The sequence below is a fragment of the Bubalus kerabau genome, chromosome 11 (genome assembly GCF_029407905.1).
Source record: "Bubalus kerabau isolate K-KA32 ecotype Philippines breed swamp buffalo chromosome 11, PCC_UOA_SB_1v2, whole genome shotgun sequence".
In the NCBI taxonomy this organism is placed as follows: Eukaryota; Metazoa; Chordata; class Mammalia; order Artiodactyla; family Bovidae; genus Bubalus; species Bubalus kerabau.
In genome coordinates this window covers 78,827,753-78,851,501 of record NC_073634.1, presented here as the reverse complement: position 1 = coordinate 78,851,501, position 23,749 = coordinate 78,827,753, and the positions used below count along the sequence as shown (strand labels likewise).

The 23,749-nt window shown below is 44.2% G+C and overlaps 1 long non-coding RNA gene across 1 annotated transcript; it reads left to right on the top strand.

The window, feature by feature from the left end:
• The first annotated feature begins 1,153 nt into the window (after window positions 1-1,153).
• Window positions 1,154-23,310, top strand: LOC129623410 (uncharacterized). The gene is made up of 5 exons (XR_008700511.1): window positions 1,154-1,420; window positions 19,830-19,949; window positions 21,375-21,975; window positions 22,667-22,770; window positions 22,860-23,310. It is a non-coding gene; the product is annotated as an uncharacterized LOC129623410 (long non-coding RNA).
• Window positions 23,311-23,749: the final 439 nt, after the last annotated feature.

The window sequence follows — 23,749 nt, the reverse complement described above, 5'->3', positions numbered from 1 at the left end:
AAAAGAGAGATTATAATAGCAGCTCCTTTATAAAATGGTGTGAGAATCAAGCGGGCTGATGCTTAACACCATGTTTAGTACAGGTGAGCTCTTAGGAAGTTTCAGCTGTTACTTTCCAGTCCACTCCATCAATGGAATATCTATGGCCCTTACAGAAAAAAATCACGCAATTCAGGGTTCAAAGATACTGGATAAAACTTTTGTGTTAAGACAAAGAGTAAACATCTCAAGGACAGAGAGCCTGTCTGCTTCAGCTCCTCAGCCCCTGGCACAAAGCTGCATGCAGTAGGTACTCAATAAGATACCTACCTAAGTAAATATTTGTGAAAGGTAATTCCTGCCAGTAGTAGCAAGCCAGCCATGAAATACAGGCAGCAAATCATGCTCCTCTGTGCCCGATTCTGTACAAAATTCACAACAGGCACAACTTGTTTTTAAACTCAAGTTATGTGGACTATTGTTAGATCATCCTAACATATTTGGAGGCATGCTCACCTTAAGTAATGGGCTGTCTCAGGTGTGAGTCCCTGGCTCGGCCATACTAGCTGATTCCTATCAACAATTAGGAAAAGAGTCATTTGTCTGATTACTCGGCCAATTTCTGAACAAATGGCTCCTTAGCCAACCATTGCGAATACGTCCCACCACCACCAGCATTTCCAGGTTCAGATTTCTCATTCTGATCATGCTAGGAATGTAATCAAGTCCCTCTGTGGAGATAAGTTAATTATCTCTGCAGGCTGTGAACAAACACACGGGTTTGGTTTCTGACCATGTTGCCTAATGAGAGGGCACCCCCACAGGAGCCAGAGGGCTTGTCGGCCACCACCCCAGGGCCCTTGATGGCATCTGGGAGTCCTGGTTCAAAATGATCTGGCCTTTGTCCCCTGCCTCCCCCATCACACATGCTTCTAGCAATATAGCACTGAACACAGAAATGGGCTCTCTCCAGTCTCCTCCGGCCAGCCCGGCCATGCCCTGATGGATAAGGGCTGGGCTCCCAGAGCTCCCCAGCACCTCCTGCAGCCCAGCACACCCCCCAGCTCAGGTTGTCCCCCTGGAAAGCTGATCCGGCTTCGCTGAGCCTCCTGAGATAGATAAGGGAGCAAATCAGCTTTTCTGTCCTCCATCACTGGGCTGCCAGGGACAGCAGGACCCAAAGACTCAAACATAAATCACCTGCCTATCTCCATGTTTTAAACTTCAGCTTTAATCCAGCTCAGAGTGGGATTAGCTGCCTCAGAGACTGCTAATTGCCAGATGGCCGCTGATAGCCGACCAGGGAAACGTGTGTGTCAGAGCCTGCCATGAAGCCCTAGGAAGTCAGAACTGGAAGGGATCTTAGGGAGGCCGGCCAACCCTTCACTTCTTCACCATCGCGATGGGGACACGGGCAAAGTGGCTCGCTCCTGGATGCACAGTGAGTTAACAGCACGTGTGGGGACCTTTCTCTGGGTTCTGTCTGAATTAAAGGGAGAAAGAGAGACAAGCACTGAGAGACAGCAGAGCATCACTAGCTGATTATGTCCTGCTGCTCCTAGGCAGGGGCAGAAGCAAGAGGAAGGAAAAATCACAGTACTGAATACCTCTTGTATTCCAGTTGTGATGTCAGCTGTCTTCATGTCTAACACCTGAGTTCTAATCTCTGGTCTGCCACTGACCCTACACGGGATCTTGGGTAAATCAGTCTCCCTGTGGGGGAGTATTAGTACCTCAAGTGCAGGCTGAGAAAGGTAGAGAGGATCATCTTTAAGACTGCGGTTCCCTTTCTTTAATGTCCCCTGGGGGACTTGTTAAAACACAGGTTGCTGGGCGCCACCCCCAGTTTCTGATTCATGGCACTTGAGAACTTGCGTGTCAAACGAGCCCCCCAGTGGTGCTGATGCTGCTCATCTGTGGACCACACCTGAAAGGGCATTGCTGTAAAATGCAGCCACCAACTCTCCAGTTAAATAGCAGGCATGAGTTCATGAAAAAGAAATGCCACGCATACACACACACACATACACACACACACACACTCTCTCTCTCAGCACAAAAAGTAAAAATGAAGGACCCCCAAGCTAGTAAACCAATCTCAATGGATCCAAGCCTATAACTTTTCTTAAATTCTTGAAAACAACTCAAACATTAACATGTAGTGAGCCAAATCTGAACTCGAGTTTATGTCCTGTGGCTCAAGTCCTTTCTCTGGAGAAAAATAAAGTGCTGCCTTACCCCCAAGAAGCCTTCAAGACTGAATGAGAGGAGTTCATTAACACAGTCACACTCGGATGGAGGCCAGGATGGCATCCCTGGGAAGCATGTGAATGTCTTTAGTATCTGGTACATCCATACATTTGCTGGGTCCTCTACAAGGACTGCAACCAGCAGGGTTACCACTGGGATGGAGACAATGTAGGATGTTGGCTTTCACTTCTGTGTCCACAGCCCTGTAATCCCTACCCAGAGCGCTGCCAACCTCCCATCTGCAGATTGTTTCCATGAAATTTCTCAAACATGTATCAACCCTATGAAAGGTGGGAAAGATACCTGGATGCTCCCAGAAAATGTTTTGACAGTTGACAAACTACACTCATAGGCCAAATATCTAAGCCCAAAGCTATGCTGGAAGGGTATTATGGTTTGTATAGAACAACAACAAGAATAGGCAGGAAGGAAACCCAGAGCAAGAGAGCCAGAGAACTTCCATGGGGCTCTGCCTCTCAGAAAAGATGTCTGATGTGGCTGCAATCCAAGAAAGCCATCCAATACTGGTATCATTTTTGACCTCTGGTCCTATAGGCAGGTCCATTATCATTGCAGACAGAGTAAGTGGAGTGGTCAAGGATGGGTGATGAGATGAAAGAAGAAATCTTTCCCAAGTTCCCAGTGAGCACCCAATAGGCCTAACCATGGGCTGAAGCCGGGTCTTTCACCCATAATATCATCTAATGTTTTATCCCCAGCCCTTTCCTTCCTGCCTTTCAACTGGAGGCACTAAAAGCATTTACGCTAAAAAGCAATTCTATATAATGAGTTACTTTTACAAATGTGGTCACAAAACAGAATGCAAATGTCATAGTTAATCCTTTCAGCAGAATATACATAATGTTAAAAAAATTCAATTTAACTATAAGAAATTCAGTCAAAAGTAACAGTTTATCAGCACAAGCCCAGAGTGGGGATGGAGGGCCAGGTGCAGGGGAAACCAAAGAGAGGAGGGGAGAGTTAAAAATAAGAATCTCTCTTCATCTTAGACAACAGAGAGACATTCATAGATATACCTGGCACTGATAATAAGTGACATATAAGCTATTTAATGTAACCATGAATAGAATGTAAAAGGCTTTATAGCTCACAGAAACTGCCAAGAGGAAATCAGAAAACAAACCACACGGAAGAAGCAAGAAAATAGCAAAAAACAACAAAACACCACCACCCCTTCAAAAAGGAGGGAAAAAAGAGAAAATAGAAAACAAGAGAGGATAATTAAGACACACCATGCTTTCCTAAGGGGTTCCCTGGTGGCTCAGACGGTAAGAATCTGCCTGCAATGCAGGAGACCCAGGTTCGATCCCCAGGTTGGGAAGATCCCCTGGAGAAGGGAATGGCAACCCACTCCAGTAATCTTGCCAGGAGAATTCCATAGACAGAAGAGCCTGGTGGCCTACAGTCCAAGGGATCACAAAGAGTCAGACACGACTGAGCCACTAACACACACATGCTTTCCTAAAAGACAAACCAAACGGAAAACACCCACTGCTTCTGATGATTGTGTGGTGCATTGTGCCCGCTCCCTCTGGGCCCCAGGTTCCTTCATTTCTTCATCTCATCATCTTCATCTCACTGACTTCTCTCCACTTCAGCTGCTACAGCCACTGTCACTCATTAGACCCTGTGATCCCTACAGGCGTCCCACCTTCGGGTGGGATCACTGTGCTCACATCTCCTGACATTTCAGCTGCAAAAGTAGGGAGGACAGGTTCAAGAGAAGGCTTTGGCTTCTTTGGGCTTTTAATAGAAGAAAATGAGATTCTGTTAGTTTTGTTCAAAAGAAAAGGCCATCTAGGTTGCTTGCATGTCCTGGCTATTATAAACAGTGCTGCGATGAACACTGGGGTACACGTGTCTCTTTCAATTCTGGTTTCCGCGGTGTGTATGCCCAGCAGTGGGATTGCGGATTCATGTTGATGTATGGCAAAACTGATACAATATTGTAAAGTAATTAGCCTTCAATTAAAATTAATAAATTTGTATTATAAAAAAAAAGAAAAGGCCAAAGGAAAGAGTCACAAAGTAAGAGGATGAACAAATAGGAAAGAAAAGGGAAATCAATAGTGGCAAGTTTTGAGGAGGGCAGTTTTGAAGTTTTGAGGGAGAGACAGGATCAGGAAAGCATGGAGCCACTGGCCTCAGCTGCTTCCTCAGCTACATACCAAAGGATGGAATGAGACTGAAGCAGCACCCAGAGAAAAACTCTGAGACTCAATTTGCTTGCTTCATAAAGAAATAAAATAGAGAAACTAAGCATCTACCTCAAGGTGTCAGAAAGAGAACATAATAGGAGGAAAGGTTGTATAAGAATGTGATAAAGATAATATTACAAATTATGTTTTTGAGAAAGAAATGTACAACAACAGGTAAATTATTCCAAGTACTGACTTAAAAGAAGCAGAAAAATATATAGCAGATACAATTAAGTGGAAAATGGTTAAGAATAAAAATGTGATTTAACCATAAATATGAAGTTTACTTTTTTAAGAGCTAAATGAGTACTATGTCAGCCCTGTTAGTATATTTGAAAATCACTAGGAGGAGAGTTTCTAGAAAATCTATAAATCACCAAAATTGATTCATTAAACAAACAGCCCAAGTAGTTCAATAATTATAGGCAAATCTTAAAGCGTTCAATAGATTATATATATATATGTGTGTGTGTGTGTGTGTGTGTGTGTGTGTGTATAGAGAGAGAGAGATTATATGTATTTACATGAAAGTCGCTCAGTTGTATCTGACTCTTTGAGACTCCATGGAGTCCATTCTATACAGTCCATAGAATTCTCCAGGCCAGAATACTGGAGTGGGGAGCCTTTCGTTTCTCCAGGGGATCTTCCCAAACCAGGGGAGCAAACTAGGTCTCCCACATTTCAGGCAGCTTCTTTACCAGCTGTGTATATATTCACACACATACATACAAATATATAATGGCTTCTCAGGTGGCATGAGTGGTAAAGAACCCACCTGCCAATGCAGGAGACATAAGAGACATGGGTTCAACCCCTGGGTCAGGTTCCCTGGAGGAGGGCATGGCAACCCACTCCAGTATTCTTGCCTGGATAATCTCATGGACAGAGGACCCTGGTGGGCTAGTCCATAGGGACATGACTGAAGCAACTTTGCACACATGCATATATGTTTATATATTTAAGCAAGCTGCATTCAGGTAAACTTCACTGTTCTCAGGGAAATGATACAATCCCAGTGGTACCCAGACCCACAATCCCTTATTTACAGTTCTAGAATTCCAAACATTCTGTAGTTTATTTCATAAAACATCTGAAGACAAAACCTGACTGGAACTCAGTTAACGTTAAATTTGACCTAATTCATATATCTATATATACATATAGATACATGTATATAATAATCATTCCAATTACTGTTTTCATGTCATGGTATGAAGTAGTACAGAGGCTTTATTATGCTCTTATATCCCAGATCCCACTGGGTGCGACATGCAATACATGGTGTATGTCACTTATCACCTTTCTAAAAAGCCAAAGGTTCTGAATTCTGAAATATATCTGGTCCCAAGGGTTTCCAGCAGGCCTTGTGGGCCTGAACAAACTAGTACACAGCATATTAAAAAAGATGAAAGTTTCTCAACTATTTGAAGAAGTTTGTTAACACTGATCTAAACTTTGGCAAAGGAGAATTCACTCAAAAAGAAACTACAGTCTGATTTCATGTGACTATGGAAGCCAAAGGCTTTGATAAATGATATTTTTTATTTTTTCAACTTGGTGATTAAAAAAAAAAAAGTAGTCTTGTTATATACTGATGTGTCCCCCCAAATTCATATGTTGGAACCCTCAATACCTCAGAATTCAACTGTATTTGGACACAGGGTCTTTAAAGAGGTAATTAAGTTAAAGTAAGGTTACAAGTGTGGGCCCTGATCCAAGATGACTGGTGTCCTGAAAAGTACTGGGCTGGCCAAAAATTTGTTTAGGATTTTCCCTCATGTCTTATGAAAATCCCAAATGAATTTCCTGGCCAACCCAGTATAAGACAAGAAGGCGTGAACACAGAGACACATGGAGTAAGGTCTGCATGAGGACACAGTGAGGAGGCAGCCAAGGAGAGAAGTCAGCTCTGCCAACACCTGGGTCTGGGACTGCCAACCTACACAACTGTAAGATAAGTTTCTGCTGTTCGGTCTACCCAGTCTGTGGGATCTGTTCTGACAGCCCTAGCAAACTAACACAGTTATGTTTTAATAGTCAAGTTTGAATCATTACTAAGTATTCATCCCCTCATAATAAAAATATCTCTTTTTCTTTCTCTCTGGGCACTACGTTCATGAAAATTCCAAGAAGCGTAAGGATACTTACTCTGTGCAAAGAGTCCTGGTTACTAGTTTTACAGAAAAAGTGCTAGGAAATCTGACCAGTCCACCAGAGGGCCAAGTGTACTGCTATTATTCTCAGATCACACAGATACAGAATTGGGTGGAAGCATGTGACCCAGAAACAGAGGTTATCCTTGCCCATGGACCAGAGCTCATCAGTGGTCCAGGAACCAACTTGTTGGTCCAGGAGCACCAGCTGGTCCAAGCTCCTGGGCCACTGTCACAAGCATGGGAGTGCAGGAGGCATGCACCACCCAGGCTAGTCCCCCAGGACTCAGGATGCAGAGAAGGAAGGGCACACGGCTCCGTCCCAGTGTGGTGCTTGCGGTTGTGGCTCCACATGACTCAACGCTGAGCTCCCAAGGCTGCCATTTCCTTACATGGTCCATTTCTCCTGCACGCGCTACGTTCCCTAAGGAGCTTGCACGGGGCCCAGGTGACTGAGTCCCAGAGCCTCCAGACTCAGCCGCACACCCTGCCTGGACATCATGCCCCACACACTCAGCTTCCTGGCCCTCAGGAGAAAAAGCGGTCCTCTCACTCAGTCCAAGGCCTACCTGTGCCTGTCTACTATTATTAGTCATTCCATTTTTCAAGGGAAAGTCTGACTTTGTGAAACGCAAGATGACCTGATGAAGTGAAACCAAAGCAAACCAAATCCTGCCAAGCAAAAAGAAGTGTGTTCCATCATTAAGTAATGATTATTTCAGGAATGCAGAGATAGCTAAATATTAGGGGAAATTTTAAAACATCATATCACTAAACCAAAGGAGAAAAAATAACATTGCTTCTTAAAAAATAAGTGGGTGACTTCAATAGCATTGTGAGAAATAGATTTAAGGGACTAGATCTGATAGATAGAGTGCCTGATGAACTATGGACTGAGGTTTGTGGCATTGTACAGGAGACAGGGATCAAGACCATTCCCATGGAAAAGAAATGCAAAAAATAAAATGGCTGTCTGGGGAGGCCTTACAAATAGCTATGAAAAGAAGAGAAGCGAAAAGCAAAGGAGAAAAGGAAAGATATAAGCATCTGAATGCAGAGTTCCAAAGAATAGCAAGAAGAGATAAGAAAGCCTTCCTCAGCGATCAATGCAAAGAAATAGAGGAAAACAACAGAATGGGAAAGACTAGAGATATCTTCAAGAAAATTAGAGATACCAAGGGAACATTTCATGCAAAAATGGGCTCCATAAAGGACAGAAATGGTATGGACCTAACAGAAGCGGAAGATATTAAGAAGAGGTGGCAAGAATACACAGAATAACTGTACAAAAAAGATCTTCACAACCCAGATAATCATGAAGGTGTGATCACTGACCTAGAGCCAGACATCCTGGAATGTGAAGTCAAGTGGGCCTTAGAAAGCATCACTACGAACAAAGCTAGTGGAGGTGATGGAATTCCAGTTGAGCTATTTCAAATCCTGAATGATGATGCTGTGAAAGTGCTGCACTCAATATGCCAACAACTTTGGAAAACTCAGCAGTGGCCACAGGACTGGAAAAGGTCAGTTTTCATTCCAATCCCAAAGAAAGGTAATGCCAAAGAATGCTCAAGCTACCTCACCATTGCACTCATCTCACACGCTAGTAAAGTAATGCTCAAAATCCTCCAAGCCAGGCTTCAGCAATACGTGAACTGTGAACTTCCAGATGTTCAAGCTGGTTTTAGAAAAAGCAGAGGAACCAGAGACCAAATTGCCAACATCCGCTGGATCATGGAAAAAGCAAGAGAGTTCCAGAAAAACATCTATTTCTGCTTTATTGACTATGCCAAAGCCTTTGTCTGTGTGGATCACAATCAACTGTGGACAATTCTTCAAGAGATGAGAATACCAGACCACCTGACCTGCCTCTTGAGAAATTTGTATGCAGGTCAGGAAGCAACAGTTAGAACTGGACATGGAACAACAGACTGGTTCCAAATAGGAAAAGGAGTACGTCAAGGCTGTATATTGTCACCCTGCTTATTTAACTTATATGCAGAGTACATCATGAGAAACACTGGGCTGGGAGAAGCATAAGCTGGAATCAAGATTGCCAGGAGAAATATCAATAACCTCAGATACGGAGATGACACCACCCTTATGGCAGAAAGTGAAGAGGAACTAAAAAGCCTCTTGATGAAGGTGAAAGGGAACAGTGAAAAAGTTGGCTTAAAACTCAACATTCAGAAAACGAAGATCATGGCATCTGGTCCCATCACTTCATGGGAAATAGATGGGGAAGCAGTGTAAACAGTGTCAGACTTTACTTTTGGGGGCTCCAAAATCACTGCAGATGGTGACTGCGGCCATGAAATTAAAAGACGCTTACTCCTTGGAAGGAAAGTTATGACCAACCTAGATAGCATATTGAAAAGCAGAGACATTACTTTGCCAAGAAAGGTTCATCTAGTCAAGGCTATGGTTTTTCCTGTGGTCATGTATGGATGTGAGAGTTGGACTGTGAAGAAAGCTGAGCACCAAAGAATTGATGCTTTTGAACTGTGGTGTTGGAGAAGACTCTTGAGAGTCCCCTGGACTGCAAGGAGATCCAACCAGTCCATTCTGAAGGAGATCAGCCCTGGGATTTCTTTGGAAGGAATGATGAAACTCCAGTACTTTGGCCACCTCATACGAAGAGTTGACTCATTGGAAAAGACTCTGATGCTGGGAGGGATTGGGGGAAGGAGGAGAAGGGGACGACAGAGGATGAGATGGCTGGATGCATCACTGACTCGATGGACATGAGTCTGAGTGAACTCCGGGAGTTGGTGATGGACAGGGAGGCCTGGCGTGCTGCGATTCATGGGGTCACAAAGAGTCGGACACGACTGAGCGACTGAACTGAACTGAATGTATATCACTAACCACCACAACAAAAATATTTCATAAGCTAGCAGTGGAAGATTGTTCTTGATATGATAAAAAAGAAAAAACCATCCCAAGCCAAATGCAATGTGTGGATGTGTGATGTCACTTCAGTCATGTCCAACTCTTTTCGACCTCATAGACTAGCCCACCAGGCTCCTCTGTCCATGGGATTTTCCTGGCAAGAATACTGGAGTTGCCACGCCCTCCTCCAGGGCACCTTCCTAATTCAGGGATCGAATTCACTTCCCCTGCGTCGCAGGCAGATTCTTTACCGGTGAGCCACCAGGGAACCCCAAGCCAAATGGCAATAATAGCTAGTTATAAGTAAATGATATTCCCGTTCAACAGGAAATAATAAGACAAGGCTGCTTGCAACCGTGGTCACTGTTTATCATATTCTAGAAGTTCTAGACCTATCCAAAATAAGAGCCATTAGCCACATATGGTTACTGAGCACTTGAAATGGGGTTCATCTGAATTGAGGTGTTTTGTAACTATAAAATACATGCCAGAATTTGAACCCTTAGTATTTTTTAAAGAGTAAAATATCTACTTTTTAATTTTTATATTTATTTAGGTTGAAATTTTATTCTGGGTCGAAGAAACTGACAAGAAGTTAATCTCTAAAACATAGAAATAGCTCATGCTGTTTAAGAACAACAAAAAACCCTAAACAGCCCAATCAAAGTGGGTGGAAGATCTAAGTAGACATTTCTTCAAAGAATACATACAGATGGTTAAAAAGTACATGAGGAGATGTTAAAATCACTAATTATTAGAGAAATGCAAATCAAAACTACAATGAGGTATCACTCCATACTGGTCAGAATGGCCATCATCAAAAATCTACAAACAATGAATGCTGGAGAGGGTGTGGAGAAGAGGGAACCCTCCTACGCTGTTGGTGGAAATGTAAACTGGTACAGCCACTATGGAGAACTGTATGCAGGTGCCTTAAAAAACTAAAAGTAGGACTATCATATGATCCAGCAATCCCAATCCTGGGCATATATCCAGAAAAAAACATAATTTGAAAAGATACATGCACCCCAGTGTTCACTGAAGCACTATTTACAATACAATAGCCAGGACATGAAAGCAACCTAAATGACCATCAACAGAAGAATGGATAATTAGCCATTCTTGCACAATGGAATATTAGCCATAAAAAGAACGAAATAATAGACAGACCTAGATTGTCATACTGAGTGAAGTAAGCCAGAGAGAGAAAGACAAATATCATGTGATATCACTTAAATATAGAATCTGAGAAAAAAGGGTACAAATGAACTTATCTAATACAAAATAGAAACAGTTACAGATGTAGAAAATGAATTTATGATTATGAAGGGGTAAGGGTAAGGGGGGGATAAATTAGGAGATTGGGATTGACATATATACAGTAATATATATAAATAGATCACTAATAAGGATTTAATAAGCACAGGGATCTCTACTCAATAATCTATAACAGTCTATGTTGGAAAAGAGTCTTTAAAAAATGGATATACATGTAACATATTCACTTTGCTGTACATATGAAACTAATACATTGTAAATCAACTATACCCCAACAAAAATTTTTTTTAGAAAATAAACAATATATTATTGAAATAATTTTTCATGTTTCTGTTTACTTCCTTTTACCAAGTGTTATATTTCTATTGGGTAGTGCTCTTCTAGACAGTGTAATATGGTAAAAGAAAAGAAAAATATCTTTAGTCACAAGAAATAAGAAGGTGCAATTATTACTGTTTGAGGATTAAATGACTGTGTAGATGAGAAGTTATTAGACATTTTTAAAAATAATTATTTAGAAATTAATGACTACTTTCTATGCCAGCATCAGACAGAGAATAAAATGGGAAAATAAATCTCAAATGTCCGCAAAATATATAATATACTCAAGAATAAATTGCACATAAAATGTAAGACATTTTTATAAACAAATAGTTTAAAGTGGTTTTAGCTTCTCCTTTGACAACCATTTAGGGAAGAAGCAAAGATGTTCTCAGAGAACACTGGTCTGCACTGGTGCTCAGCTTGTCCCATAACTAAACAATTTGCAGGACTCACCAGACTGCTAGTCTGCAATGGCTGCTGAGGACCCAATATCCACATCCATCAAGTATGGTAGAGCTCACAGCATACAGGTTCAGCAATGACCTTGCTTCTGGCTCCATCTTAGGTTTCCTATCCTGATGTTTCTTTGCTTAATCATCCAAGCACTGAATTCAGTTCAGAAGTTCAGTTACTCAGTCGTATCCGACTGCAGCATGCCAGGCCTCCCTGTCCATCACTAACTCCCAGAGTTCACTCAAACTCATCTCCATTGAGTCAGTGATGCCATCCAACCATCTCATCCTCTGGCGTCCCCTTCTCCTCCTGCTTTCAATCTTTCCCAACATCAGGGTCTTTTCCAATGAGTCAGTTCTTCGCATCAGGTGGCCAAAGGATTGGAGTTTCAGCTTCAACATCAGTCCTTCCAATGAACACCCAGGACTGATCTCGTTTAGGATGGACTAGTTGGATCTCCTTGCAGTCCAAGGGACTCTCAAGAGTCCTCTCCAACACCATGGTTCAAAAGCATAAATTCTTCAGCATTCAGCTTTCTTTATAGTCCAACTCTCATATCCATACATGACTACTGGAAAAACCATAGCCTTGATGAGACAGACCTTTGTTGGCAAAGTAATGTCTCTGCTTTTTAATATGCTGCCTAGGTTGATCTTAACTTTCCCTCCAGGGAGTAAGCATCTTTCAATTCCATGGCTGCGGTCACCATCTGCAGTGATTTTGGAGCCCAGAAAAATAAAGTCAGCCACTGTTTCCCCATCTATTTGCCATGGAGTGATGGGACCAGATGCCATGATCTTAGTTTTCTGAATGTTGAGCTTTAAGCCAACTTTTATACTCTCCTCTTTCATTCTCATCAAGACGCTCTTTAGTTCTTCTTCACTTTCTGCCATAAGGGTGGTGTCATCTGCATATCTGAGGTTATTGATATTTCTCCTGGCAATCTTGATTCCAGCTTGTGCTTCATCCAGCCCAGCATTTCTCTTGGTGTACTCTGCATATAAGTTAAATAAGCACGGTGACAATATACAGCCTTGACGTACTGCTTTTCCTGTTGGAACCAGTCTGTTGTTCCACGTGCATTTCTAACTGTTGCTTCCTGACCTGCACACAGATTTCTCAAGAGGCAGGTCAGGTGGCATTATAAAACACAATACATGTATCAACTATAATTACACACTGACTTCATGATTTTTTTTTCTTCTATTTCTTTACCTTTTTAATGTAGGGCTGGTCCTTCCCCTTCTCTCAGATGACATTTCTCAGTCATCTTGTATCATTCTTGCAGGGACATGCACAGCGTCTGTTTCTGCACCTCTGCCTTTTCGTATCTGAAAAGATATACCCTTTTCATTAGAAGCATTTGACAATGCAACTGGTAGGACTCTTCATCTTGACAAATATTGCTGAGACAGAGGGACATGTTAACCTATACTTGTCAAGGATGGTTGCATCTACACTGAAACTTTGTAAGGAAGTGAGAATGTTCCCTATCAAATAAATCTTTTGGTAACTTTGGATGTTAACTTTAGTGTCATTTAATATAGGAGGAAATTTGTATACAGTTTCTCTGAATTCTTAATAGCTTATAGATTTAATAGACTGGAAAGGCAAGGAAGGGAATCACATATACGTAGCAGAGAATATAGGACTGTTTGGAGCAAACCTGAGAAAAACCCTGAGAGCCTCCAGTACTCAGTACCTTTTCAATTTGTCTGGTTTATTATCCTGGCCTGGAGCTTGGGACTTTTTGCCTTCCAGATGAAAGAATCATTTTGGCCCTGGAGATGGGACAATGCCTCCACTACCCACCCACACCCGTGGAAGCCCAAGGGACAATTTATAAAGACCCAGAAATTACAGATCCTTACAGTGTCTCTCCGCCCCAGACATAAAGTTGGGACTCTGATCTGAGGGCCATCTCAAGGGAACTTTTGGGAAGATGTGAGGATCTAAGGTGACGAGTGTAGTGTGCCTTTTCTTAAGGCAAAAAAGCAGTGGCGAAGTAGAAAATTATTTGGAGGATGAAGAGTTTGGGACATTTTTATTTTGAAGGGTAACTACCAAGTAAAGATATATGAGCAGGCATTAGGGTCTGGAATTCCGGAAGGACATCAGCTAGAGACACAGATGTTACAACTATCAACCTAAGTCCAGGGGTATTTGTTGTTACTCTCCAGGAAATCACCTAGTTTCTCATTTTCAAGAGTGTGCAGAGGTCATGTCTCAGATGACAGACAGGAGATTTCAGAGGAACAGCACTGAATTGCTCTCACAATGCATGTGGCCAGGAAATTCTGAGTGTGTGGTATCCATTTTTAACAACTGCATAACAGATTATCACAAACTTGGCAACTTTAAACAGTACACATTTATTATCTGACTGTTGCTGCAGGTCAAGAATCTGGGTGTGGCTTAGCTGGGTCATCTGCTCAGGATCTCATAAGGCTGCATTTGCGGTTTTAACCAGGCAGTGTTCTCATCCAAAAGCTTGACTGGGGAAGAACCTGACTCCACGCTTACTCAGATTACTAGAAGAATTTATTTCCTGTGGCTGTAGGACTGAGAGCCCCAATTTTTGATGGCTAATGGTTGGAGGCTGCCCTGAGGTCTTAGAAGTCACCCACCATACAGAGAAGCCCATGTGGACTTTCCCAACATGACCACTTACTTGATCAGAACAGTGAATGAATTCACTAGTAAGACGAAGTCTGGTATAATGCAATGTCATCATAGGAATGACATTCATCATTTTTGCCATATTCAATTGGTTAGAAGCTAGTCTGGTCCCCCCACACTCAAAGGGAAGGTTTTATACAGGACATGAATAGGAGACAGGGACCATGGAGAGTCATTTACCTCAGAATCTATCTGCCACGTGCTGTGTGCATGGGAAAGGCATGGACACAGAGTTGAAAAGCCATCTATCTCCAAGCAGCTAACATACAGCAGAGTGGGGCACATCCACCACATATTCTGCCATGGTAAGCCACAAAAAAGGTGCAAAAGACCACAAACTTTGGCAGTACAGTGAGGAAAGTAAGTTTACCAGCTGCACATATTAACCACTTATAAAATACATTCATTGGCATAATTCTGTTATGAGGGTCCCTATCCTGTATTTCAGAAGGGTTGAGAGTGAGAGAGGGAGAAGAAAAACAGTGAGGCTGACAATAACCCTCCAAATGCATTACCTGGGATATTCTTGGGACATCTAATCACTGAATGGGCACAGTGATTGGTCAAAGAATATTTTGGTTAATTTATTTCTCCACTTTCCTACCAGGAAGAATGGAGTTGATAAGACTCTACAAAGATGAAATATTTGAAAACTTCCTCAAGTCAGTAATAAAAACCCTCAAGAGGGAGGGGATACATATGTACTTATAACTGATTCACACTGTTGCACAGCAGAAACTAACACAACACTGTAAAGCAATTATACTCTAATTTTTAAAAATTAAAAAAATGATCAAAACCCACATGAAATATCAGATATATGCTAGGTGCCAGAAATCGGATCACAGATAACCAATTTATCCACAACCTGCTGAACGCATGAAGCTCTGGCCTCGGTTGTTCCTCCTGTGCCCTGAGTGACCTCCCACCCCAGCACCTTCTCTGGAAGAGCTGGCAGAGACTTTCCAAAGCTGTCAACATGAGGGGGTATGCGGTTTTATCTCCATCTTTTCTCCACCAGAAGCATGCCCGTGACACTGCCATCTGCTCAGCAATACGGCATCCCAGGCACCAGGGACCCTGGTTCGGGACATGAAACTGGCTACAGGGCCATTTCCTCTGAACACCTGAGAACTCATCTCCCTTCTGAAACAATATGGACAGACATGCCTGATTTATCAGGGATCCAGAGAGCATGGCTGCAAATCTTTGTTCTCAGTAATTCTGAGACTTTAAGTGTATTTGGTAGCAACTGAACCTAGTCTGCCTGAGCAACTGTTTCTGTGACACCAAACTCCATGGGGTAATTAATGGCGAGAAGGGACTCTTGCTTCATTGTAAACCAGCATAGGACAGGCCAATTTCTGCTTGCCACCACCCCCCCCAAAAAAAAACCCAAACAATGTGGGAAATACAGCTCACCCAAAAGGGCGTACAGGCAGCTTCTCACCTGCCCCAGCCCCACCGTTACCCCACCACAGACAAAGAGGACAGAAGCTACAGGAGAAAACATTCAACGAGCCAGGGCAGGGGAGGCGGTACACGGAGGAGAGATGGATGAAAATTTCATTTCTGACTTTGACGATGGACCCTTTGGGTGCTCCTTGTCCCTTGGTTTTGTTTGTTTGTGGGGTTGGTTTCTGAATGCACAGGTGTTTGTGGAAGCAGGATGCCATTTTTGCAAAAAAAGACAGTATGGGATTTCTGAAAAGATGGCCTAGGTCTAAATGCTAGCTTTTCCACTTACTCTCTGCCCACCTTTCAATAGAACAGTCTAATTCCCTTAAATCTGTTTCCTCATCTTCTTAGAAGGGAACATTTAAAAGGCACTTAATCTCCCTGAGTTATTGCCACGGGAGCGTGTTGGGATCCAGCATCACACAGAAGCATCCTACACTCTGGAAGTGCAGAACTGAAGCCAGCCCAGACCCATCACACCCATATTAAAACTCTGCATGCCTGGAAACTAAAGCCCATGGTTCGAAAGGGACTTGACCAAGGTCTCTCTGCCAGAAACATGCCATGTGGGGTACTGCCTCCTGCTCAGCCTGCCAGACAGGGGAGATGGAGCTAAAAACTCAACTTCTCTGCCTTTCCTTGGGTGGGCCTGAAGACGGAGGGGCTTAGAGCCAGCGCAGGACTGGCTGGGTGGTGAACCCCCCACCCCAGTCGATGAGAGCTCCAATCTGGCCTGCAGCCACCCTAGGTCTGTTTATGACTTCAGCTATGCCCCTGCTGCTGGGCATTCATCGTCTGGGCGGCGCATCATCTCAGTCTTTGACTCTGTTCTGAAGGAGAGAGATGGCGACAGAGCCGGCTGAGTTTGAGCGGCAGTTTGAGCAGCTCGCATGCAAACCGACGGGTCTGCATCTCTGTTCTGGGACAGGCCCATCTCTCCCAGCCCCGTCTCTCCATGCATCAGGAGGCTCCATGGACATATTTGTTTACTCCATTTGCCGATATGCAGTTTGCATAATATTGAATCTGGAAAGGACACTGCATCCACTGACAGGAGTTTTCCCAGCTGGAAAGAAAAAAAAGAAAGAAAGAAACCAGCTTTACATTTTTTACATTTTGGAGTAGAAATAAAGACACTATACCACGTGCCAGGCTTCCTGATGGATGGTTCTCAGGGTGGGGAAGGCCACGTCTGTGGTCAGGCCACGCTCCCAGATCCAAACTATTGTTGGATGGTTTTCTTGTAAACACTGTTGGCAGCTCCAGGGACGGCTCTTTTGGAAAAAAGGATGTGCTGGAATGAAACGTGGGCCTCCAGCCAAGACACATTTCTTCCTATAAAACAGAAAACATGCACGTGTCAGGATACAAGAAGCCAAGCCTCTTCAAGAGTGGAGGCCTCCTCCTCCTCTGCATCCCAGGAGGATGGGGAGGACCAGGCTGAGCTAGGCTTTGACCTGAGATGCCTGGTAGGGAGCAAAGGGCCGAGGATGTACTCCAGCCCCCTACCCTGCAGCTGGGCTTTCTGTCAGATGCCTTCTGCCAGTTTGCTTATATTCTCAGATTGGTAAATGCCTAGCTCAGATGTGAGGTATAATGAGGCCCCTCCAGGGCTTCCCTGGTGGCTCAGAAGGTAAGCAATCTGCCTGCAACACAGACCCAGTTTGATTCCCGGGTGGGGAAGATCCCCTCGAGAAGGGAATGGCAACCCACTCCAGTATTCTTGCCGGGAGAATTACATGGACAGAGGAGCCTGGTGGATCACAGTCCAGGGTATCACAAAGAGCTGACTGAGCTACTAACACTTGCACTTTTTCCTAATTTGTAAAAGCAAAGATGGAAAGCACAAAGTCAAGGTAAATAGATGGAGGCCCAGGAGGGGTGTTCTTCGCAGGCCCCGGGCAACCATCCTCCCAGACATTTTCTTCTTCCTGAGACGACACTCAGACCCTTCTCATCACAGATTCTTCCAGCCTCCATGGCAGTCTCTAGGGAGCTGCACAGAAGCACTGCTTGTCCAAATATCACTCCATACATGATATGACCCATCGGACCCTCCTACTCAGGTGGGGTCCTCTGGGCAGCATCAACCTCACCAGGAGGTTAGTTAGAAATGCAGGATCTTGGGGCTTCCCTGATGGTCAATGGCAAAGAATCTGCCTGCCAATGCAGGAGACGTGGGTTCAATCCTTGATCCAGGAGGATCCTATATGCCATGGAACAACTAAACCCGTGTGCCACAACTACCGAGCCTGTGCTCCAGAGCCTGGGAGCCACAACTACTGAGCCTACGTGCTGCAACTACTGAAGCCCAAGTACCTAGAGCCCGTGCTCTGCAACAAGAGAAGCCACTGTGATGAGAAGGCCACGCACTGCAAGAGCCCTTGCTCGCCACAACTAGAGGGAAGCCCACCAACAGGGACGATCCAGCATAGCCAATAAGTAAATAAATAGATTTTTTTTTTTTTATAAAAAGAAAGAAAGGGAGAATCTTGATGCCCAGGTGTTTCATAGGCACATGGAAAGTTTTACAGGCACTGACTGACAACTTCCTGGAGCATCCTCATAATTGGACATGTGTGTCTTCATGGTCCTGCCAGTGGAGGATAGATGAATAGTGAATTACGAAGTGACAGAGGCCCTCTGTCTCATAGCAGTCCCCAGTCACAGCCTGAGTTTGGGTAAAAGGCACTTGGACTACAGATCCCACAGCCCCCAGGACTCAAGTTTTGCAGCCACCCAACCTCTATAGTGAGGGAGCATCTTCTCATATTCTCCCTTCACCTCTTTGGAAGAGCAAAATGGTAGAGCTCGATTCCAGGATGATTTAAAACATCGAAGTGAAGTAAAAGTCACTCAGTCATATCTGACTCTTTGCAACCCCACGGACTGTAGACAGGTCAGGCTTCTCTGTCCAAGGAATTCTACAGGCCAGAATACTGGAGTGGGTAGCAGTTCACTTCTTCAGGGGGTCTTCCCAACATAGGAATTGAACCCTAGTCTCCTGCATTGCAGGCAGATTCTTTACCATCTGAATTACCAAGGAAGCCCAAGACATCAACTGAGAGTAAATAAATAAATCAGATCTGGGTTCTTCATTGTGAATTTTTCACCCTTTAGCCAGAGTTTGGCTTTACCTGCTATAGGCACAAAGGACCCAGGTCCTATGCAGCCTGGGTGAAGTTGGAAATTCAGGGTCTCTGTGTCCCTTGGGTAGACATCGGCTACACAGGCCACACAGTGGCCTAAGCGAGGAGCCCAGACCTGTCTCAGCACTTGGTTCTTTCAATGCTGTTGGTCTGGTCACTAATCTGGAGCCCTTATGATCTCATTCCTGGGCAAATCACAAAGTTCTGCAGATGACTCATCACTAAAGACCCATAAAGAAGAAATTTGCCATGCACACCAGCCAGGCTCACAAACCTGGATCCTTCCGCAACGTCTAATGTGATGGTGGCATAAGCCCCCAGCCTCCGTGATCTCTGCGTGTAACTGCGCACCTGCAGTTCTTCTCAGGGAGAGTCAGGGACTGCCCTTTCCTCCTGGCTTTGTCTCCCAGGACCTGGTCCATAAATATTACAAGTGTCTCACCTTATGAGATGGACTTCCCAGGTGGCTTGTGGTAAAGAATCTGCCTGCAATGCAGGAATCATGGTTGGGAACCCCTGGGTTGGGAAGATCCTGTAGAGAAGGAAATGGCAACCCACTCCAGAATTCTTACCTGGAAAATCCCATGGACAAAAAGAGCTGTGTGGGCTACAGTCCGTGGGGTAGCAAGAGCCGAACACAAATTAGCAACTAAACCACCAACCGCCTTGTGTGATGTGTGTGGCACCTGGAAATGTTTGTTCTGCCACCATAGCTGGTGTTTAGTGCTTACACCATGTAAGAACGATGGGGACAGAATTCTAGTTCCTATCGACATGCTACAGATTGTGTGCTGCAGAGAGTTTTTGTTTGGCATTGTACACATAGATTATCAATTGTAGTTCTGGCCCACCACATACAGTTGTCATTGGTCATGCCTGCAAACTAAAGCCCAGAGTGAGAAGGAGACTTGGCCAAGTTGACAGTCCAAGTTCTGTTTTGTTTACAAGGGCTGCAGCAGTCAAAGGGTTATATAGCTGTTTAAATTTTTTTTCAGGTTAAAATTACTACAGCAGATTACACTGTATGAAATCACGTGGCCTTGGTTACCATTTTCACTGTGTGCTAAGGCGGATCCAAAGTGACTTCCTGAGGAGAATCTTGGTCTTACACACAGGTACATCCTGGCTTATCTCCAAAAAGAGATACAAGAGCTTTCTATTCAGGCAGGAGTTCTTGTAAGGTGACACAATTTTGACAAGAGTGTGTTCATCTTACTCCCACCTTGGGTGACTATTAAAACATAAGGTTTTACACCTACCCACTTCCCTGCAACAGAGAATATTTGCACTCTTAGTAGTTGTCAGGGAACGTAACCTTGAACTTGGTGTCACTCAAATATTTCAACTCCTCTTGGTGGAGAGGAATTGTGTTTAGAGAGCATTTTCCAAGGAGAACTGTATTAGTTCAAATAATGCTAGCTACTCTAACAGACAAATCCAGACATCTTAATGCCTTGACACAAGAGGAGTTGGTTCCTTGTGCACATCACAGTCCAGGGAAGGTGTTCTGGTTGGGTGTCTTCCACCATACCCTCAGTAGCCTGGGCTTCTTCCTTCCTGTGGCTCCACCTTCCTCTGGGTCCTTGTAGCCTTCATTTTTCAGCCAGCAGATGAGGATTATGGAAAGAATGCATTCACTTCCCAACCATTTCAGCTCAGAAGTGACGAATATCACTTCTGCTCAAGCTCAGGGTCAAGACCACGCCTGGCTGCAAAGAAGTCTGGGAAAAGTATTCATGCACCCAGGGGGGAAGGAAACAGTCACTGGTGATCTTTCCCTGCTGTGGAAATGTGTGGCTCTCCCTAATCTCTTAAATGGACCCAGATTAAGCAGTCCATCTGAGAGCCCAGTGTCAGGAGAGCATAAGGTGGGCTCTGCAGAATGGCTTCTCTAGAAAAGCAAGGAGGTGCACCCTTAGTGTAAACAGAGACAGAAGAGCAACACTCAGGTTTAATACCCATGAGTATAAGATGCTACTACTGAGGTTGGAAGCTTGGCCCTGATGAAGCTTGTTTTCAAGAATTCAGGAGGAACATCGCTCTGAGGATGTGAAAGGACTTTGGTGTCACCGGTATGGTTTCCACTGTGCTCTGTCCTATGTCCTCGCATCCTTGCCCTACAGTGTGGCTTTGTGCCAACTCAGCTCCTGTTTGTTTTCATTTCCTGTGCTGTGATTCATGTCACTTATTGTGCCTCCCTTTGCCTTGGCTGTTGAACAGCTGAGACTCAGATCAATATAGCCCATCTCTAGCAAATAGGTAAGCCATTCAGGGATGTATATTTTGAACCAACCTCACACCTAGTTCCATTCATCTTTCCTATTCTTCCATCTATTATGCTTCGTTTTTTGTCATTTTTATGTCATCATGCCATAATCCAACTATCTTTGTGAACTGCGTCTAGTCCACTTAAGGAACACAATGGAATACAAGCAAATAGGTAAACAACAGGATTATCAACCCAATACCAGAGGAGCAATGACCCAGAAGCTATTAGAGAAAGTTGGAGACACTGGCTTTTCCCTTCTCTTCCTGCCAAGGTCTTGGCATTATAGGCGTGGCTGCTTCACCCACAGTGTCTACGAACGAGCAAATCTCTTGCCTCTGCTCCATGCAGCTCCATGTGTGTCAGCCTTCAGGAAGACACCTTTCCAGGTCTCAGAGCATCTGAGCATCTCTGGGAGAAGCATCTTCCAATTTCTCAAGGGGATGGTAATCTCAAGTCACTCTCTTTTGTGAAAAAGGATTCATGCCATGGATGCCTCTGCCTTCCACTGAGCTTCTTCCCGGGTCCTTGCATCGCATTGCACCTTTGTCTGGAGCCACTGTTCTAACAGGATGGATAACATCGCCAATTCAATGGACTAAAACTTGGGCAAACTCTGGGAGATAGTGAGAGACAGGGAGGCCTGGTGAGCTGCAGTCCATGGGGTCGCGAAGAGTTGGACACAACTTAGCGACTGAACAACAACACCAACAACATTGCTCTAGCAGATCAACCTCTGAGACCCATGGACAGATTAGCCAGGGAGCGGCACACACAGCTCATGGTGAAAAGCAAGTCCCAGAGAAGAGCTCCCCCCAGAACAGACAAACAGATTCATAGCTACAGAGGACACGCTGGTGGATGCCAGAATGGAGGTGGGTAATAGCAGAAAATAGGCAAGGGGAATTTAGAGGCACAAACCTCCAGTTATATAAAAAGTAAGTCATGCTCAGTTGCTCGGTGATGTCCTACTCTTTGCGACCCCACAGACTGTGGCCTGCTAGGCTCCTCTGTCCATGGGATTTTCCCAGCAAGAACACTGGAGTGGGTTGCCATTTCCTCCTGCAGGGGATCTTCCCGACCCAGGGATCAAATCTACATCTCCTGCTTTGGCAGGTGGATTCTTTACCACTGAGACACCTGGGAATCCCGTAAGTCACAGGGATGTAATATACATAAGGAATGCGGCCAACGGGCTTCCCTGGTGGCTGAGATGGTAAAGAATCTGCCTGCAACGCAGGAGACCTGGGTTCAATCCCTAGGTCGGGAACATCCCCTGAAGAAGGGAATGGCTACCCACTCCAGTATTCTTGCCTGGAGAAATCCATGGACAGAGGAGCCTGGCAGGCTACAGTCCATAGGGTCACAAAGAGTCGGACATGACTGAGCAACTAACGTTTTTACTTTTCACTATGTGGTCAATAAAAGTGTAATAACTTTGTACAGAGACAGTAGGATTACTAGACTTATTGTGATGGTCATTATGTAATGTATGCAGACATCAAATCATTATGTGGCACACCTGAAACTAACATAATATTGAGTGTCAACTACATTTTATTACAGAGAGAGAAAGAGAGAGAGAGAGAAGCACCATCCAGTGTGGCAGCCACTCACTACACGTGACCACAAAATACTTGAAATGAGGCAACTCTCAACTGGGATGTGCTGTCAGTATAAAATGCATACCAAATTTTGAAGACTTTGTACAAAAAAAAAATACAATGTAACTAACATTCATTTTTTTCTGGCTGTGCAGGGGTCTTTGTTGCTGCAAGAGGGCTTTTCTAGTTGCAGCCAGCGGGAGCTACCCTCTAGTTGCGGTGCACGGGTTTCTCATTGCAGTAGTCTCTCTTGTGGAGCACAGGCCAAGTCGTTGAAGCACACTGGTTGCTCTGCGGCGTGTACCTTCCCAGGTCAGGGATCGAACCCCTGTCCCCTGCATTGGCAGTCGGTTCTTAACCACTGGACTACCAGGGAAGTCACAATGGTTTTTAATATGCAACAGGGATTCTCATCTATTCTCATCTCTCACCATGAAGTCTCCAGAGGGGCACGTGGTTGGCCTGGTATCTAGAAGAGCCCGGATTCATGTTAAAAGATAGAGATTGGGATTCTATACCTCTGCCTGCAAGTTTTAGTGCCCTGTCTGATGCATTCAGCTCTGAGACTCGGCCCAGAGAACAAAGACTTCAAGGTATTAGTCACCTGTATTGTGTCGGCTTTGTTTTCAAGGACAAAAACTATTAACTTAAGGGGAAAAGTCATTTTGGGATTTTTTCTTTAGTAAAATTAAACATTACCTGGAGCAACTTATCTTTCTCAAGTACAGAAGTTCAATAGCCCACCCCAGGTCCTCTGAATAGCAACTAAGACAGATAAAAATATTTTCCTGTTCAGAGATGATTTCAGTTATCATAGCACTGAAGAGATGGCAAATGAGCAACCAGCTTACAAATGTTTGTTCATGAAGCCTGAATCTGGAAGGAGCTATGGAGGAAGTCAATGACCTGTAGGTGAAAATGATTTAAGTACACGTGATAATGCTGAAACCTGGCTCATGGAGACCTAATGGAAGAGCAGGACTTCAAACCACGTGATTAGGTGCATCTGAGAGTCCATATGCCTGCAACACAAGTCTAGTGTCCC